Source organism: Acomys minous (assembly GCF_964271855.1).
Source record: "Acomys minous genome assembly, chromosome: 12".
Classification (NCBI taxonomy): domain Eukaryota; kingdom Metazoa; phylum Chordata; class Mammalia; order Rodentia; family Muridae; genus Acomys; species Acomys minous.
The window spans coordinates 24,830,679-24,851,319 of NC_140493.1; the positions used below are offsets into that span (position 1 = coordinate 24,830,679).

Genomic DNA, 20,641 nt, shown 5'->3' on the forward strand with positions numbered 1-20,641 from the left:
TGTTAGCCTTAGCTGTCCTGGACTTGCTTTGTAGATCAGGCTGTCCTCGAACTCACAGCGATCCGCCTGCCTCTGCCTCCCGAGTTCTGGGATTAAAGACATGTGCTACCATGCCCAGTCCAAGTAAGTATACTTATCTGGAATCTGGTTGATCTGTGGCAGGTGGATCCAGGTCTTACGACTTTTTTATTCCCTGAAGCTTATGTAAATTTTAGTTTACAAAAAGCGATATATTAGTATTAACATTGTACTGAAATCCAAATTTTAGAAAAAGCCATTAGCAGGTGTCTGTAACACAGAAGAAATAGACTTACGCCTTCAAGACGTAGTAAAAGCCATAGCTTTGGGTTAAAAAGCATGAACATTCTTTTCTCAGTCCAGAGGGCTGGATATACAGATTGGGCAGACATGTTTTTAGCATGATGAGAAACACCTTTAAGTCTATTCTCAGAAGACGACCAAGGGGAATTTAATATCTTGAGCTTGTGACTGAATAGCAAGCAGCCATCAGAACTCCACTGATCAGTGTTAAAAATCCTGAGCTTTTGAAATCGTGTAACAGCGTAGGTGTAACACAGCAGCGTGGAGGGGGGAGGGAAAGCTGAAACATTTCTCATTGTCCTATAGCTCTACAGCTTGTATTTACACACCTTCAAACACCTTCTTACACCCCATAGCCTTCATAACTTGTACTGCCAGCCTTAAGATGCTTTCTTAGACTCCTAGACACTTCCTTAGGTCCTCAGACTTTCATAAACTTTACAGTTGGGTTTTTTGTTTTTGTTTTTCCTATCCCAACTAGTCATGAGACACAGTTGATTGATTGCTGGGAGCAGTCATTTAAACGAGGGAATAGTAAAAAAAAGTTACATTGAAATCTGCTACATCTTTTAACACAAAGCCTGTTAGCAAGGCAAGCCTGTTTATCTTTTTAAATAAGAGATCTAGTAGTTTTGACTAACTAATGAATTGACTGAGGCGCTCACACAGTGGTGGGTTACCTTGCGGTAAGGAGCTAGTTGCCTGTTGTTCCCTAGCTGTGAAGCTACAATCAGTTTAGCCATCAATGTGATCAGAGACCCGAGAAGGATAAATTACAATCCAAATGGCCTATATATTAATTAAAATGACAGAGACTAGACCATAGTCAGCTACCTAGACAGTTGTCCCAGGCTTCTGTGATCTCCATGACAACCCGGGCAGAGGCAGTCTCTGACCATCAGGCACAGAAGATGAGAGGTTGTTTTCTGTGGAGGAGGAACACGGGAAAGATAGACCTCACCTTATCTTAAGCAACATGGGACAACTAACTCTCTGGGTGTCCTGTTTGTCGCACAGTTCAGGATAAGCCTTAGCAGCAGGCAAGGTGTTGGGGCAGTCTATCCCAGTGGTCAGTGTAACCACACTCCTGATGAAATCCTTGTGCCCGTATTGTCTTGGAGGTCTTCACAGGGTCACTGTTAAGATTTGGGAATCAAGCCGGGCATGGTGGCACACGCCTATAATCCCAGCACTCGGGAGGCAGAGGCAGGTGGATCGCTGTGAGTTCGAGGCCAGCCTGGTCTACAAAGCAGGTCCAGGACAGCCAAGACTACACAGGGAAACCTTGTCTCAAAAAAACAAACAAAAAAAGATTTGGGAATCTCTGTTTGTCATAGTAAATTTAAACATACTAAATGCCATATCTAGCAGGTCTCTGACAAGCTTGAGGGCCAGCACCTGTCAAGCATGTCTGAGTTAAACAATCTTTGTCTGTTCCTAGTTGTCTGCTCTAAATTGTACCTTGAAAACATAAAAACAGGAGTGCTTAGCATGACTACAAATATAGTTCTGAACATATAAGAAGACTGACTGTTTACTTGTGTATTTTAATTCTCTTTAACAGTTTATAACAAAAGGACAATTTCCAAATTAAAGCTTTTTCAGTGTCCAGATAAGACGTTTAAATATAGAGGCTGGGAACTCTCTTGATGGTTACACAGTTTATAAGACATAACCATTTCCTGTATGGCCCAGCTTATAATAAAAAGCTATAGTTTAATAATACTGGCAAAAGCAAGATTAAACATATAACTTTATATCAGTCTCTGTTCCGGGGCCTAGGAATATGAACTCAGTTTTTACCCCACCAGCAAAACAGACCTTGTTTCCTGAGATGGCTAGACCCAGAAAACTGTCGGCCAGCCCCTGAGTGGGCACGAGGGACGTTATGATAGTGAATTGGAGACACCAGGAAGTTAGAAAAGCCAAAAGAATGAAAGGTTAGCCTAGGAAAACTGCAGCCCGGGAGGAAGGGACAGCCATAGCCTTCAGAGATCCATCCTGGTGATGCACCTCTGTCAGCTGGGCCCCACCTCCAAAAGGTCCTACAGCCTCCTAAAAGAGCGCCACCAGCCACCTGCTCAGGAAAGAAATGAGCTAGAGAGAAAGTTCTATGAACGAAATGTCCACACGAGGGCACCCACACACTTTTTAAAAGAAGCTTCGGCGCAAGCAGCAAACCCCGTCCCCCCACCTCCGCCCTACTCTCCTCCCCCACCCCCACCCCCGCCTTCCTCTCCCTCCCCCGTCCCCGGGACCAGGAATCTCAGCGGCAGTACTGAGCCTCACTCCTCCAGGCCTTCGCTCCACAGCCTTCCTCCTCTGAGAATTTCCTTGTAGGTTTTCGTGTTTCCTAGGGAGAGAATCGGTTACTCCTAAGGGGTCTTAGAGCCGTGATCCGAGCTGTATCCAGGGGAGAGAGTTCAGCCTTTCTGAGGGTTTCCTCTTCATCCCCAGGCACTAGTAAAGAGATCCAACATCCCTCCTGACTGAAACAAGGGAATGAGCTAATGGCAAGACGAAGTTATAGTATATAAAAAGCGGGTCTATTGGAAGCGGCTCTCCGCTGCTATATAGGAGGACGGGGAGAGAGGTGAGCCTGCACAGAGAGAGAAGGAGAAGCGGGGGAGGGTTACAGAAAGAGAGAGGATGGGGGAGGGGGCGGGGGACGGGACACACCAAAATGTCTAGATTATATAGTGAAGGGCCTCTGGGAGAGGGGAAGCCCCGCCCCTGGGCTAGGGAATTCAGGGTAGAGGGCGCTGGGCATGCGGCCACGCCCTACAGCAGGTAGGGACTTGGGGGGATGCCTGAAACCAAACACCTCCCTCCGGTACTGCCTTTGTCAAGTCCCTCACAGGACAAGGGCTGCAGGCCGCTGGGCCAGCTGGGTGGCTGCGTTCACTGCCCAGGCAGGGCGTGTGAGCTTCTGAAGCCGCTGCGTCCTTCTCACTCTCTCACAGATCGAGCAAAGCCTTCCTCTTCTGCACCAAGGACTTCTAGCTTCTCGGTTCTTTCTTCCCAATTCCTCCCTGCTTCCACGGCCCGCCCCACCCCCACCCCCACCCCCATCCCCGGCCTGCCTGGTTCAGTTTTCCATTAGCATCTGGCAGAAGTCGGGTGGAAGCGGAGCCGGCTGGCTGAGTAAAGCTGGTTACCACATGGCTTCATGGAGCCAGCCATACTGAGAGCAGGAGACACGGGGAGAGCCTCACCAAGTTCCGAGGCCAGTTTCCACTGTGGGACCAAAGAGTTTCTGCACTGGGCTGGGAGACAGAAATTCGTTAAGCTATCTTCCTTCCTTCCTTCCTTTCATCTATCTATCTACCTATCTATCTATAGCTCTCTATTTTAAGACAGAATCCTACGAAGTTGCCCAAGCAGGTCTTGAACTCACTCTGTAGCCCAGACAGGTCTTGAGTTTATAATCTTCCTGCCTCAACCTCCACAATAGTGAGATGACAGATCCCCACCACCAGTCTGGTCACTCTGTCCTCATTTCTTCCCCTGTGCCTGTTGACTACCACAAGAAATTCAAGACAGAGGAGGGGTGTAGGACAGGACTTGGGAAGCACAGCTGTGTTCAGAGCCTCCCGCCACCCCGTGCATTGGATAAACTATGTGCTGAGAAGATGCCCAACCCCCCCCCAGACTAGGACCTAAGGACCCCTGGACAATGTGGGGACACTAGCATTCACGCGGGGAACTGCAGCTGTGGATACTGAGCCAAGGCAAAGGTTTGATGCTGATGGAAAGAGACCGTTCTGCCCAGGCCCTGGAGGCTGTGCTCCGAGAAGGTCCTACTGTCCGTCAGGCTCCCCAGGGTTAGCAAGTGTGACGACGCCTTTCAGTCCTCTCCGTCCCTAACTTCGCTCAATCCTGTTACAGACCCACACTGGACACTGTGAGATCTCTGCTATTGCATAAAACCCCGTGTGTGTGTGTGTGTGTGTGTGTGTGTGTGTGTGTGTGTGTGTGTCTCATTATCCATTCGTCTGTTAATGGGCGTCCGGGTTGATTCCATTTCCCTACTTCTGTGACTAGAGCAGCAATAAACATGAATGTGCAAGTACCTCTGTGGCAGGGTACAGAGTCCTTTGGGTACATGCCCAGGAGTGGAATATCTGGGTCATATGATGGTTCTATTTTTAAACTTCCAGGAAAATGGATGGATCTGGAAATTATTTTAAGTGAGGTAATTCAGAGTCAGAAAGACAAACACCGCATGTTTAGGCAGGTCCTAGTTATTAATACATGTGTGGCTGTGTGTGTGCGCGCACATGTGTGTGTGCACATGTGTGTACATATGTAGCTGTGTGTGTGTGTGTGTGTGTGTGTGCACATAAGTATGAACGTGAGTATGGGTCATGCAACTAGGAAGGGAAACCTGAGGGGGGCTGTATTTTTTCAAAAGGGGTGGTAAAAGAATGCATGTGACATTAAAAGAAAAAAGAGGCTCCTGAGGTGAAAGGGTACAAGAGTTGGCGGGGAGGGGGGAGGCATCAGGGCGGCAGTGGTGGCGCACGCCTTTAATCCCAGCACTCCGGGCGTCAGAGGCAGGTGGATCTCTGTGAGTTCAAGGCCAGCCTGGTCAACAAAGCGAGTCCAGGACATCAAGGCTAACACAGAGAAACCCTGTCTTGAAAAACCAAAATAAATAAATAAATGAAAGAGTTGGCAGGAGGTGGTGCAGAAGGGGGGCTTCAGGAAAACAAATTATGTTTATGGATGCCAAAATAGAACCTATTACTGGTGTACTGGCTATTTAAAAAAACATAAATAAATATAAAATCCTCTGACTGTGTCACTGAGAATGAGGGACTATTCCAGTGTGAGGTTCAGGGTGTTCAGCTCTTAGCCCTGGGAATTTCTGGGTGTCCTGCGTAATTTTTTTTCCTTGTCGGTTTGACCCAAGCCAGGATTATGTAGGAAGAGAGTATATGAGCTGGGGAGCCACTTCCATCATACTGGTCCATAGCAAGCACATGGGGAATTTTCTCCTTTAATGAGTGAAGTGGCAGGGACCAGCTCACTGTGGGCTGTACCACCATAAGGCAGTAGGTGGTCCTGGGTTCGGTAAGAAAGCAGGCTTACCAAGCCACGAGGAACAAATCACAGGGAACAAGTCGTGGCCTCTGCATCAGTTCCTGCCTCCAGGTTCCTGCTTTGAGTTCCTGCCCTGGCTTCCCCTTATGATCCACTGCGTTTGAGACGTGTGAGCCAAATAAACCCTTTCCATCCCCAAGAAGCTTTGGTCCAGGAAAGCAAACTAAGACCCTGGACAAGGAGGGTTGGAGAGATGGCTCAGAGGTTAAGAGCCTGTTCTTCCGGAGGTCCTAAGTTCAAGTCCCAGCAACCACATGGTGGCTCACAACCATCTATAATATGATCTGATGCCCTCTTCTGGTGTGCAGGCATACACACAGGCGGAGCACTGTATATATAATAGTAAACCAATAAATCTTTTTTTTTTAAAGACCCTGGACAATAGATCAGTCCCACTCCCTTCTTCCCTCCTTCCCCTGTCCCCAGACTCTGTCCCTTGTCTTCTTTGAGAAGGAACTAGAATGAGGCCAGTCTCTCGGATGGGAGACCATGGAGTCTGGAGCCACCCTTCCCTCAGCACAGGCCTCGGCAGGGACCTCCAAAGGCTTACAATTTGGTCTTGGCCCCTGGGTGAGTGAACAGCAAAGGGGATCAGAGTGCTAATCATCCAAGCTGTGTGCTGTCCCATCCTCTCTGAGTGAAACCTTTCATGTGGATTGTTACGTTCCAGCAGCCACTAAGAAGAAATTGAAAGACCCATATCTGGAATCCAGTGGCTCGGAGGAGCAGGGGAGATCTAGGATTTGGTCAAAACCAGTCTTTGGAGTTGCTGTCAGAACGCTGGGTACATTAATCTGGAGACACGGAGGGTAGCACATTGACTGAGCAGTGGAAATGGGTGGATCTCTTAAGAAGAAAGGCTAAAGCGAAAGCCAGATGTACTGGGCAAAGTCCAGCTGCTGCCTCCAGCTGCTAGTCAGCAAAGACCAGAAAAGCTAAACGTGTAGAAGAATTGCTCCAGCTTCAGTGGAGTGCAAGATCCAAGAGACTGAGGGGCTCTTCCACACCCCAGTAAGAGAGGGAGGGGTGCTTCTACACCCCAGTAAGAGAGGGAGGGGTGCTTTCACATCCCAGTAAAGATCTGAGACTCAGGAAATGAGCAAGAGGCACTTTCTAAAGGTGACTGAGAAAAACTACATAACAGCCGCAGGAGAACAGCTAAGATCTGGCCAGATTGGGGTGGAGAGTTCAGAAGAGTCTATTCGAGAGTTTGGGGATGGGGTACTCAGGGAGATGGGTGAGCAGGGACAGCCCATATTTTAGAAGCAGGAGGATGAGGGAATGGGACAGAAAACAAAAAGTGAGCCAGGAGGGAATGAAAAGGGTACTTACTACCCAATTATGAAAGCACAAATTCAATCCTCAACACCCAGATTTTAAAAAAAATATATTAAAAAAAAAAAGTGTGGTAACATATGTCTGTAATCCCAGAACTGGGGAGACAGGGACCGATGGATCCTGGGCCTTGTTAGGCCCAGGCCTAGTTGGTGACCTCCAGGCCAATGAGAGAACCTATGTCTAAAAAAAAAAATCAATGTGGACAGCCCCTGAGAGACAACACCTAAGGCAGACCTCTGTCCTCCACATGCATGCACACATACCTACACACAAACACACACGCACACACACACACACACACACACACACACACACAAAGAAAAAAAGAGGTCCAGGAAAGACATTTGAAAAGCTCTGGCAAGAGCACATGCTGGTGGGAGGAGACCCTGCCTGTAAATCGGCCACTCTGGGAAGTGAGACAGGGATGTGGTGAGGCCAAGAATTCTGGGTGCACTGCTTGACAAAGTTCCAGTGCCCCAACAACCAGGTGTCCTTACGGCCTGCTTGACAAAGTCCACCAGTGCCTGGATGCCCTGGATTGATCCTTTACTGTAGAAATTCCTGTTAGAGGCTTCTCTCCAAAGGCTAGAATTGAAAATTAGTAAAAGTTGATGCTAATAAAAACTAATAAAGTCACTGGTGATTCCCTGGGAAAATACAGCTATGCAAAAATTGAGTCTTTTATAAAACTTGTTCAGATTCATTGTTAGATTATTAATACATGAGTTTGGTAAATGATCTACTGGATTTTAAAAGAATTTATAAAGAAGAAAATTTTAGGAAAACTTTAAAAGCTGACAAATTATAATTAAAATCACTAGGTCTTTATGTTCAGCTTCAGAAACAAGGAACTAGTTTAGAAAGAAAAGAGATCCTGACCATGTCATTATCAACAGACCTTGGTGCCTACCTAAAAGCAAAAGAAAACAGTTTTAAAGTTCTAATGTTCCTTCACAGGATTATAATAAAGATAGAAATTGCATTGAAGTAAAAGTTCATGATTGGGTTAAGAGAAGACATTGGAAACAATCCTAAAGTCCTAATAGTCTTCTATTCTTTACAAAACTGCAGTAAAGATAGAAATTGTATTGATATAGAAGTTCAAGACAAAGTCACAGAGACAGGCATGTTGTCTCAGTGAACGGCCTGTCCTTCTGAGTAAACTTGACAGGTCAGGACTTTCCTGATGTTCTGGAAAGACAAAAGGACAAGCTGCTTCCAAGTAACAAGGCTACAAAATATTTTTAAATGATAGCTTTACTTTAACTATAAAATAGGAAAAGAAAGGATTAATTAAGGGTCAGGAGGACAAGTTTAGGGTACCAGGTGGAGGGATTGATCTTTGATCTATTAACTATTTGCCAACTTAAACAAAATCAGATAGAGTCACTTTGTTTAATACCTTTGTAACCTCAAGGCTTTATGATACTGATCATAAGGAAGTTTTAAGTTAAAAAAAAAAAAAGCTGCATTTATCCTAAAGTAAATTTTGAGTTCTCAGAAAATTTGCTGTTTGCTTGCTTTGTTCCCCTTGTTCCTATACACTTATGTAACCAAAAAGATTTCAAGCTGTGTAATCAATGATTAAAGTTTTTAAGGAAATGATTTTGTGTATAAATAAAGCTTACAAGAGACAGAAGTTGTCAGAATAGGTAAAGCCACTAAGACTCCCTCTCTGTCCCGTCTCTCATCAAAAGAACTGGTTGGTGTCTCATGTCTGATTCTTTCTTCCCTCATTCGCCCTTCTTCAGGCCCAACCCTCATCCAGAGCTGGACTCCGGTAGGGATGCTGTATTTTTTTTTTTTTCCACAATGGGAACTTCTACAGATCCACGCTTCTCGGTTTGCTGAGTATGGTAGTCTCTGCAAGACACACTCCATGGGGGAAAACAACCAAGAACAGAAACAGAGGTACCATGACCCAGAAAACCGTGCCAGCCCTGCCCAGATTTGAGAAGGAGCAGGTCCCCTCCGTGGCGAGAGGTGGACAGGGGTTGTAGGGAGGACCGATCCAGCTGCCGCTAAAGCGGCACGCACTCCCCAGAGCCCGAAAGTGAGGGACCAAGGGCAACAGGGCTCAGGGGAGGAGCTGAGGAAGGTTATGTAGGTCTCCTAATTTCAGTTGCAGCCCCTCAGTCAGCCCACCACGGTTTCGTTTTTCATTCCACGCGTCCACTGCACGAGGCCTTTCCGAATTCTGTGCAGATTCGTCCAGCCTGCCCGAGCCTCTGCTCTTATGAATATTTAAAGGGTCCAGCTGGGATTGCTTCTCTCCCATGAATATTTAAAAGGTCCACTTGGGATCTGCTTCTCACCCACCAGCGGCGGCTGACTCCAAGGTCACAAAGCTGAAGTCTAGCAAGTGACACAGAGAAACTGAAGAAAAGCGTTGTTCCTGAAAGTACTCAAGGAGAGCTGAGCGTGTGCGAATTGACAAGAAGACCACAGAATGAGGTAGAGAAAGGGAGCTGAAAGACATCCCACCTCATTCACTCTCTCACTCACTCACTCACTCATTCATTCATTCATTCATTCATTCATCTACCCATCCACTCCTCACACCGTCATGGATGATGCTGGGTATTTTCTAGGCCTCAAGAAGATAAAGAAGAGTCGAGCAGTCTTTTCCTCTTTGGAGCTCCAAGCCAAGATGGGGCACACATGCAGACACAAAGACTATCCTCTGGGCCACAGGCTTTCACTCAGGCCCTGGCCACGTTTCTCCTCTCTGTGTCCCTGCCTCACCCCTGTGCTCCAGCAGCGCTTAAGTTCTGACTAGGTCCCCAACACCCTTCACACAACGCCTCTGCTGCTCCGGGCGCCCTCCCCTCCTCCACCTTGCACATCTGGCTCCTCTGTTTGCTCTTCCTAACACACACACACAACATGGAGTGAGGTCTTCCAGGGATCTGCCTGGCCCCTCGTTGTGACTCTGGTACCTCTCCTCCTCTGGGCTCCCATGATCCCACAGGCTTCCACCATTTGGTAGTTTCTAGTTAGCAATCCTATAAAGCATAGAGGCTTTGCATCTGCGGAGCTAAGTCCAACACCCTTTACCCCTCACATTGCTGTTGCCAGGTATGCCCACAGCATAAACCTTACAAGACTATAGACATGTATTTTAGAGTTTTTTTTTTTTAATTTCATGTTGGCCGGGGGCAGGTGGTGGCGCACGCCTTTAATCCCAGCACTCGGGACGCAGAGGCAGGCAGATCGCTGTGAGTTCGAGCCAGCCTGGTCTACAAAGTGAGTCTGGGACAGCTAAGGCTACACAGACAGACCCTGTCTCAAAAAACAAAAAAAAATTTTTTTCATGTGTATGAGTATTGTTCCTGCATGTATATATGTATGCCACATGCCTGCCTGGCACCTAAGGAGGCAGAAGAAGAGGGCCTCCTGGAATTGGAGTCACAGATGGTTTGAGCTGCCCTGTGGGCTCTGGAAACCAAACCCTGGTCCTCTGCATGAGCAGCAAGTGCTCTGAACTCCTTGAGCCCCAAACAATATGTATTTTAAAAAGAAAAAAGCAAACTATAGTCCTTCAGTTACAAATAATTAGTTCCCCCCTTTGGGAACAGGTTTTGCTGTGTATGTAGCCCAGGCTGGCCTTGAATCCACAGTCCTGCCTCAGCTTCCTCTGTGGGTAGGATTACAGGCATGTGTCATGTTTATGATTTCTGATGTCTGCCTGATTCTGGAGAGTTGATTCTCCTGTTGGCGACATTTGACTTTGGCTGAGGGATTTGTTTCTGGGAATATTCTTATGTTTCTGGAGGTGATAACCTCTTTGCTTTTCCTTTTTCCTTCCTTCCTTCCTTTCTTCCTTCCTCCTTCCTTCCTTCTTCCCTCCCTCCTTCCTTCCTTCCTCCTTCCTTACTTCCTTCTTCCTTCCTTACTTCCTCCTTCTTTCCTCCTTCCTTCCTTCCTTTTTTCCTTCCTTCTTTCACATGCTTGAGTGTTTTGTCTGAGTGTATCTATGTGCACCAAGTGCATGCCTGGTGCCAGAGGAGCTCAGAAGAGAGTGTCAGAACCCCTAGGACTATAGTTACAGACCTTTGTGAGCCACTATGTGGGTGCTGGGAACAACACTCGGGTCCTCTGCAAGGGCAGCAAGTGCTCTTAACTGAGGAACCATCTCTCCAGCCCCATGGTGGCTTCTTCTAGCCCTCCTTTATCTAGAAATGCCATCATCAGCATCTTTTTGTTTGTTCATTTAAGAAAGGGTCTCATGTAGCCCAGGCTAGCCTTGAGCTAACTTTGTAGCTAAGGATTGCCTTGAATTTCTGGTTTCCCTGCCTGTGTCTCTTCAGGTGCTGCCTTGCCCAGTTTGTGTATTACTGAGGATCCAACACAGTCAGCTCTACGCCTCTCCCAACTAAGCTGCTTCACCTGTTTTCATTTCCAAAAGAAATTTTTCTCCTAAATATAGGATTTCGAGCCAGCAGGTTTTCCCCAGGCCCTTAATGATGCTGGGCTGCTGTCTTCTAGGCTCCCTACTGTTTTGAATGACTCTCTTTGAGTATTTCCCATCAACTCAGCGGGTGGCTTCAGTCCCCAGCAGCCACTACAGACCCAGACAGAAGAATACCTGCAGGGACCCCCCCTGAATGGGCCCCTTTGATGTGGCTTAGCTGTCAGGGTTACAGTGTAGCAAGGCTTCAGTGGCACAGCTGTAATGTGAAGGTTTAAGAGGGTTTTTTTTTTCAGACTCCAGGGGGTACTCAGAGTGCCAGGTGGATAGAGAGCCGGGAAGAGAGAAAGCATAGGCTGAAGCGGTAGGTAGGGGAAACTCACAAGCCCACACTGTATTTGGTGCACAGAGTAATACAAGTATAGTTCCTGTGAAATATAGAATTGGAAACTGTGTCAAAGGTGATGGCACTCTGCTTCTAGCAGAAGAAAACACAATTTCTATTTTAAAATGGATGCTGAGGGCTAGCTGTGGTGGAACACACGCCTTTAATTCTAGCACTTGGGAGGCAGGGACAGGCAGATCTCTGTGAGTTCGAGGGCCAGCCTGGTCTACAGAGTGAGTCCAGGACAGCCGGGGCTCAGAAACCCTGTCTTGAGAAACAAGCAAACAAAAGTATGCTGAGGGCAGGATATGGTGGCACACATCTTTAATCCCAGCACTTGAGAGGCAAAGACATGTGGATCTCTGTGAGTTCAAGGCCAGCCTGGTCTAAATAATGAGTTTCAGGACAGCCAGAAATACATAGAGAGACCCTGTCTCAAAAATAAAACAAACAAATGGATGCTGAGACAGCATACAGTAGTCACACATTTGCCACATATAGCTTCTTAACCAAGTGTCTCTATTGTTTGTATAATTGCTTTGTGTCTAACATGCATGTAACATATATGCAGCATTATGATTTTAAAGTTTTGTGTTTGGTTTTAGTTTCCAGGAGGTTTACCATGATGGGCTTAGGGGGACTTGTATGTTGACTCACAGAACCTTGTTGTATGATTCACAGAACCTCTTGTATAGATATATTTATTTATTTCACCAATAACTCTAGCTATTATTTATTTATTTGTTTGTTTGTTTTCCAAGACAAGGTTTCTCTGTGTAGCCTTGACTATTCTGGATGCTTTGTAGACCAGGCTGACCTATAACTCACAGAAATCCACTTGCCTCTGCCTCCTGAGTGCTGGGATTAAAGGCGCCACCACCACCCAGCTGGCTGTTATTTCTTAAAATATTTTTTTCACATTCTGTTTCCTCATCTGAGACTCTAGTTCTCCAAGTTCCCATTACACTTAGTGAAGGAAGAGGAGGAAGCCCTGGTGAATATGTACTGTTGACACGAGCTGGCCTCGAACTCAAAGCGATCCACCTGTCTCTGCCTCCTGAGTCCTGGCATCAAAGGTGTGCGTCACCATGCCTGGCACACAACAGGGATCTTGGTGACAGTCCCACCATGCCTGGCACATAGCAGTGATCTTGGTGACAGTTCCTACTCATTTGGGCCTCCACCTGTGTTTCCTCGGACTTCACAACCAAGTAATTCTTCTGCCGCAAACCCCAATCCTCATTCTTCCCTGAAAATGCCCTGAGGAATCTTTGCTTTGACTAAAGGCTATTTTCATCAGAATAAAAACAGATCCAGCAGGCAGCTTTCTTGACTAATCCACCAACTGGATAGTGTGGACAATGTCTTTTCGTCTTCCTCACCTGTGCTACCAACTTCCCTGATGACTCACAGCTCAAAGCTCGTCAGCACGGCCGGGGAGGCGGCTCAGTGGTTACCATCCATCACTGGTTGCTCATGCAAAGGATTTGAGTTCAGTTCCCAGCACCCACGTGGCAGCTCACAGCTGCCTGTAACTTCAGTTCCAGAGGATCTGATGCCTTCCTCTGGCCTCCATGGGCACCAGGCACGTGCATGTTACACATGTGCACATAGGCAAAACACCCATTAGCATAAAAAAATAAATTAAAAAAATAAAATGTAAAGAAGCTTTCAGTCAGAGAGTTATGTTATTTTGAAATTTTTCATTTAATATTTTCAGATCTAAGCTGATCTCTAGTAACTGAAAAAGCTGAATCCTTGAAAAGCAAAACAAGGGGGGGCAGGGCCAGGAAGTATTGGATCTACAAAGATGTCTGTGTGAAAACCCGCCCCAGATATGTTACAAAACTTAACTGGAGCCGGGCAAGCTGGCAGGCGCACGCCTTCAATCCCAGCACTTGGGAAGGCAGAGGCAGGTGGATCGCTGTGAGTTCAAGGCCAGACTGGTTTACAGAGCTAGTTCCAGGACAGCCAGGGCTCCACAAAGAAACCCTATCTCAAAAATCCAAAAAAAAAAGAAAGAAAGAAAGGAAGGAAGGAAGGGAGGGAGGGAGGGAGGGAAGGAGGGGGAGAGAGAGAGAGAGACAGACAGACAGACAGACAGAGAAGAAAAAGGGAAGAAAGAAAGAAAGAAAGAAAGAAAGAAAGAAAGAAAGAAAGAAAGAAAGATGGATGGTGGTCCTTCTCCCAAAGCCTCCATGATTACCACCCGCGCTCAGGCAGGGGACCGGACTTCATCCAAAGAGCCAAAGACAGTTCCCTCAGGAAATGATGTTGGAGCCTTATCTTGAAGATTGACAAAGGGATGGTTGCTGGAAGTTAAGTGACCCAAGAGTCCTCTGGGCAGCAAGCTGCATACCAAAAGACTTGTGGATAGGGAGAAGTCAGACGGAGAGCTTGCGTCCAGAATATGAACACAGATCAGCAGGGGTCTGAAGGGAAAGTGAGCTAACCTCAGGGCCAGCCACCCACAAGTCGCAAGTCTATGCACAGAGCCCTCCCAGAATCCTCTGGCCACAGCTGTATGAGATCTGAAACAATGGAAGCCCATGCATAGGCCACAGTAAGGACAGGAGGTGGCACTGTCGGCACAGCCGACCTCAGTTGGAACTGTGCCTCGGCAGCCCCGAGGACCTGGAAGCCAGCACCCACAGAGGGACTGCTGCTGACGTCAGCAGTAACAAGAGACGCACAAAGCCGGTGGATCTGTGGGGGCCCCCCCGCCCCCGCAACCAGGAAGAAGGGGGAGGCTTTAAATTGAAAACACACCAGAAACACTTCATTGGGGCTCCCTAAACCAGGAAAAGAATTGAATACGGTTCTGGAATCCAACCGAGTGGGAGGGGCTGCTGTGTAAGCTGAAGGGCCAGGAAAGCTGCTACAAATCTTCTTCATCGTTATGGACAGGGACAGCTTGGGTTCTGTCCCATCCAAGAAAGATGCTCAGTGTTCCCGTGGCTTCATCCCTGCCCCGCCCTCCTTTAGGGTTGACCCTTTCTGCTGGACCCTCCTCGTTTTCCTCACTGCCCTCCAATCCCTACCTTTTCCCTAGCTGACCCTCCATACCCTGGGCCCTAGCAGCAGTAGCAGCTGCTTTCAAAACCATCATGGTAGTTGCTAGGACTGCTGACCACATCCTCCCAGCCTTCTTCCTCTCCAAGTGTAGGTAGGATCATTCTTCCTGCTCTCTTTGACATCAGATAAGAATTTACAGCTAGAGGCTGTGGAGATGGCTCCGTATAAAAGGTGCTTGCAACAAAGGCGTGAGGACCTGAGTTTCATCCTCAGAGTCCATATAAAAAGCTGTACCCCTGTAACCCCAACACTGGGGAGGTGGAGACGGGCGGATCCCTGGGGCACACTGGTCAGTCTAAGTCGCCGTTAGTGAGAGACCCTGACAATCTGTGACATCCTAGACACTAGCTGCTCCCTGGCCAGGGTCCAGGAAAGGAGACAGGTCAAAATGAGCATAAGGACTCTTTTGGGACTGTTTGTTACTGCAGCATAACTTAGACTCTCCTGACTGGTAGAAGCAAACTCCTATAGATTGTTGGGCGACTTGCAGAGAGAGTGCTGTGAAAGTGTGTATCCTTACATTAGCTAGAATTATTAACAATAATGAGTGTCCCTTGACTAGTGTGCATCAGGAATGATATTGGGCTTTTTTGGCAGGTGGTCCCTTCCACGGTCCTATGGATTTATATTATCATCCTGTTTGGTATTAGCAATTTCATTGCAGAGTTCAGAGGCTGAGATGAAAGGACAGCTGAAGGTCATGACCATAACTACGCACTAACATTATAATTCGGATATAGAAGCTTCTAGCTTCTGCTCCTTCTTTCTATTGCTTTTTTTTTTTTTACTGTGAATGCGCACAAAGCTGGACTAAGCATTCCAAGAAAAAAAAAAGTAAATAGTTCTTAAAGAAATGATTTCTTAACGAGAGAAACACGAACACCGGCATTAGGGATGAATCAAATGTGGAAGGTGGACACACGGAACGGAGATGCTCGCCCATTTTCTCCTCTGATCAGGCGCTTTACCAGATGAGCCGCGGCAAGCAGCAAAGGTTTGAGAAAAATTCAAAGAGATCGTTTTGTCTGTCACTTAAAATTGTTCTGAAGAAGCTGGGAAAACAGGTTGCGTTATGCATCATGGCAGGATGAATGGTCCCAGGTCTTCGGAGATGGCCATGACTCTGAGGAAAGAAGCCACGTGGCCGGCTTGACACCATCTTGCCTACCCAGGAGACATTCTCTCCCTGAAGGCCCAGCAGTCCACCACTCTGCATACTGAAGTGGAAGGTTCTGGTCTCTTTGAAGGCTCAGTTGTGTCATGAGTGGTGTTTTGCTGAAAGCTGTCTTGTGAGGGGTCACGTGATGTTTTTTTCTGGGAGAGAGGGCATGGGATGTTTTGGTGGAGCAGACAAGTGAGAAGGCGCCGTGGTGGTGGGGAGGAGTATTAAAAGAACCGAGGACAGTGAGGTGAGGCTTTGGGCATGTCTGCACCGTCCGTGCGACACTTCACTGGTCTTTGCTGGACTCTGCTGGCCTTTGTTGATCTTCACTTCCTTGAGAGAAACGTTCCAGAGAACTTCCCGTGGTACTCCGGTTGATTCTGGCCACTTCCGCTGACTTGTGTGGATTCGTTCATGTGCTGTCTGGTGTTGGCTATTGGACTGGACTGCTGGGATCCTGACAACACAGAGTGGAACTGGCCCGAGGAACTATGTCTAAGCAGGTCCACAACGCCTTTTTCCTGTTAACATCCTTTCTCCCCTTCCTCAGGTCGGTGGGTTAGAAGTGAGGTTGACGTGTTTAAGACCCTAAATGAAAACGGTTTTGAAAAATCAAAGCCTACAGCATACCCCCGCCATACCGTACTCCATTGCCCGTCCCACCCCACCAGACAGGGCTCCTCTCTGTCACCGCTGCTGTGACACATGGTAGAGTACAGACTGTCATCTTCAGACCTGAGCCCGGTGATGGCGGGAGTGCATACCACACCTCTGCTGTGTCAGGGAGGGGAGTAGAGAAATGGACATGGAGGCCAGAGACTAGGACGTTACAACATAGGAGCTATGCAATTTGTTTACTTGGCAGATCTCCGGTTAGGTTTGTGGACTGGTCAGTGAGCCCCTGGCATCCTCCTGTCTTGCCTTCCCTGCTCTGTCATTCTATCCCTGTACTACTAAGCTCTGGGAGGGGGCAGAAAAGAGAGGGAGGGATGGAGGAGGAGGAAGATTACAGGTGTGGGGAGGGAGGGAGGAGGAGGAGGAGGAAGAGGAGGAGGAGGAGACATGACTGTCCCTGGCATGGCACAGAGGCCAGAGGACCACTTGCATAAGCCTGTTCTTTCCTTCCACCATGAGGGGGTCCGGGGGATGGAACTCAAGCAGCTTTAACCCCTGAGCCATCTCCTCACCTAGAGCAACATAGCCTGGTCTCCTCCCACTGCACCGCCTCTAATCCTAGTCATCTTCCTTTCTTATAAGTTTACCTTCAAGATGGTTGTATGAAGGATACGAATGAGACCGTAGAGATAACAAATGGCCTCGGGAGTTGGCTTTTCGTGCTCAGCACAGTTTTATCTGCAGACTCAGGTGATCAGAACTGCAGATAGCCCAGGGGTGCCTGGTCATGTTCCTGGGGGAGGAAGGGCTCCTTCATCTCTCACCCAGCAGCGCCTTATACACAGATACCAGGATGCAAAGCTTGGGGCTTGGAGAGTGGGCTTTGGACTAGGACACCCCTGAGTTCAACACCTAGGGCAGAGCAAGCAGATGACGTCATGTTCAGGGCAGAGCAAGCAGATGACGTCATGTTCAGTTGTTTGTTTCTTCATTTGTAAAGCAGGGACCGAGGTAGCACCCTTCGTATATGGTTGTTGTGGAAATTAAACAATTCAGTGCGTGGTCTGTGTTTAGTTCCCAGCCTGTCATTCAATCAGAACATAATTCACAATTATTGATTATAATTAAGACTGTGCACACACTGAACCAAATTGCAAAGTCTGGGATGAGAAAATTCAAGCTAACAAAGTATTCAAATCAGGGAGTGGTGGCACATTCTAAAATAAATGATTCTGCTTATTTTTCCCCCCCTCAGAGCCATCCCATAATTTCTTCCCAAATAATGAGCTCCCCAGACTCATTGAAATACAAATATTTGAAAACAATGCAGCAGAACCCACCGACGACTCTGCATCCATTCAAATGTAGTCCCAGCCTCTCTCGGGGACAATAGAGACTGGATGGGCTGGGACAATAGTTATTGCGCGCCCACTGTATGTATGCCAGGTGCTGGTCTAGGTGCCAGGAAGGCAGCAGAGAAGAAAACCAGACACCTCCTCCTGGCAAGATCGATGCAAAGGAGGAAGGCCTTCTATTTCCCAGCTCCGCTCCAGGCTGTGGAGGTGACTGTGCACACAGATGAAGCCTGCAGCCAGCAGCAGGCAAGCCGTGCGATGGTGACCTTGGGGACACATGGACATGCCCTTTGCTTTAGTTTTTCAGAAGCAGAACTAGCCCTCCTCTTCTTGGCTTGACTGGCCGTCAGGGAATGAGTCTGACGGGCCATCTGGTCCTCTCCCCACTGCCATACTTTAGTCCCTCTGGTGTGTGGATGTGACCTCAGGACGTACCACCCTCAAGTCGAAGGGGTACCTGGGACCTCGGCTTCCCGTGGTTCCCACTGAACATGGTGACTTGCAGAGGCTGACTTTCCTCCCCTCCATCCCTGCTGGGCTGCCTGCGCTTCAGTCCAGAGATGCGTGGCAAGAGCTGCAGTCCGACTGCAAAGCCAGTTTTCTCTGGGGGATACTAACTGGCCCATGACCTTGGCCTCATTAGCTTAGAACTCTCCACCTGAGCTGCCTGGATCGGGGCCAGCCAGAGAAATTAGCTCAGCCCACAGGCCCCCGGGAGAGGCATCAGGCAAAAATAGATCAGAGAGAGCCAGAGACTCCTTGTGCAGGAGGGCCCGCGGAGCCTGTCGGCTCTGGCTTCGTCCTACCTCTGCAGATGGAGGCTGAAGCCCGGGAGAGCAAGGTCATATTGCCATCAGTGCAGGCCTGAATGAGAAGGGTCTCCAGACTCCCCAAGTCACCCCTCACCTGGACATCCCATCAGGCCATCATAAGGGAAAGATGAAAGCTCCTAACAGACAATAAGTACTGTCTACTTTGGCTGGGAGGTGGTGGCGTACACCTTTAATCCCAGCACTCAGGAGGCAGAGGTAGGTGGATTGCCGTGAGTTCAAAGTCAGCTTGGTCTACAAAGTGAGTCCAAGACAGCCTAGGCTACACAGAGAAACCTTGTCTCGAAAACCAAAAAGAAAAGGAGAAAGAGAGACAGAGACAGAGACAGAGAGAATCTCCAACAATGGAGTCATTAATTATAAGATATTTGTTGGGTTTGCTTTTATTTACAAAAAAAGGCATATAAAAGGTGAAAATTAAAATGGCCTGTAAGAAAATGTCTGTGGATTATTAAATATATAAGAGAGGCAGTGTTGCATTGCATGCTAGCTAAAAGGGGACCTCCACTGCCTGCAGTCAAGTCCCAATTTCCACCACCACCACCACCACCCCCGTTCCACGGTAGGTGTCATCAAGCAGGTTATTCAGCCTCTCTGTGCCTTGCCTGGAGAGTGGGGAGAAGAGCAGAGGCTGCTGAGGCTGAGAGGGAGTGGGAAGCAGAGCTCCCCAAAACACTGGAAGCCAAGACCACAGAGGAACAGCACTAGGACGGCTGTTGCCAGGAATGTCAATGTCACGGGCACGGAATCAAAAAAATAGCAAAAAATTGCTAGCCTGGAGTGTGGGCTCTAAGGCAATCAGTGTTAGCAGCTCTCTCTGGAGCGTACAGGAAAGAAGCTGTACAAGTAAGTGTGTGTGTGTGTGTGTGTGTGTAAGTATAATTGTGCATTTGATTGTATGTGTGTGAGCATCTGTGTGAGTGCATGTGTGTATACATGTGCATGTGTACATGCACATGCAAGTGTGTGTATGTGTGTGTGTATGTGTGTGTGTGTGTGTGTGTATGTGTGTCAATATCCCTTTAAGGATGGCGTCAGAGCACTCTGCTTATGCCAAGGATACTACATCTGGGCATTTCTCCTTTTCATCCGGTTCTGAGGCACTCCTTCTACTTAAGGGCTCCACAGCACTCAGTTTATCACTGGATCTGTGCACTAAGCCAGACCCCAGGAGACGATGGTAGAGCACAGAGGAGTGGCTCTGCACAGCTGAAATGGAGGAGTGTGCCACACAAAAGCAGCATGTGGGGGGAAGGCTGTGGCTTCGATGCTCAGCTACACAGCTTGATGCAAATGAAGGCTTCTGCTCATTTAAGGACACGGTCCACCTCGAGACCTCTTGGCTTCACTATAACTACCCATCATTAGAATCCCGCTTGTGGTGAAGGCTAGAGCTGAAGTCAGTTTCCATGGGTCTTACCTTAGCAGGGCCAGAGTGGAACAGTCACACACACACACACACACACACACACGTGCTTTGCGCATACGGTATGCCATGCTCTAGTGCCACCTGCAGTGGGCAGTCTGTGCCTGATCCTATAGGAAGTGGCACTCCCCAGCTGCCTGCTCTGATGGATCCTCTTGTCAGGTCTTTCTCTGCCCCTAGCTGCAGCTAATGCAGCGGTTCATGGCCCCAGGGTCTGTGGTCAGGGATAAAGGAAAGAAGATTGCTGAGCAGTCTCAGTGAGCCCAAGGCCATGATGGGACAAGCTTGCTGGACCAAGGGCAAGGCTAAACTTCAATGAGAGCTGGCAGAAGAGAGCTTGGGTCCCTGCTCAGCCCCGAGTCCTTGTCCAGTCTGATTTCTGGCCTCTCTTAGAAAGAAGCTCAACTCATCTGCTGTGTTTCTATGGGACCACTGTGAGATCACCATGGTAACCAAGCATCCCTTTCCTTAATAAGGCCCCTCTTCCCACCCTGCAGCTTCCCCTAAGGGCTCTCTCCTACTTGATCAAACGTACTCTTTTTGCGTGTATGACGGGATGTCAGCCTTGGACCAAGGTCATTTTTTATGAGTAACCCCTCCCCTGCACAAGTTGTCAC

The 20,641-nt window shown here is 48.0% G+C and overlaps 1 protein-coding gene across 1 annotated transcript in view; it reads left to right on the forward strand.

Annotated features, from left to right (window-relative positions):
- Window positions 1-8,135, forward strand: part of LOC311579913 (apolipoprotein L3-like) — a 74,205-nt gene extending 66,070 nt beyond the window's left edge. The window contains exon 4 of the transcript XR_014773285.1: window positions 7,587-8,135. The gene's annotated coding sequence lies outside the window, so the exon portion shown is untranslated. The remainder of the gene's footprint in view (window positions 1-7,586) is intronic.
- Window positions 8,136-20,641: the final 12,506 nt, after the last annotated feature.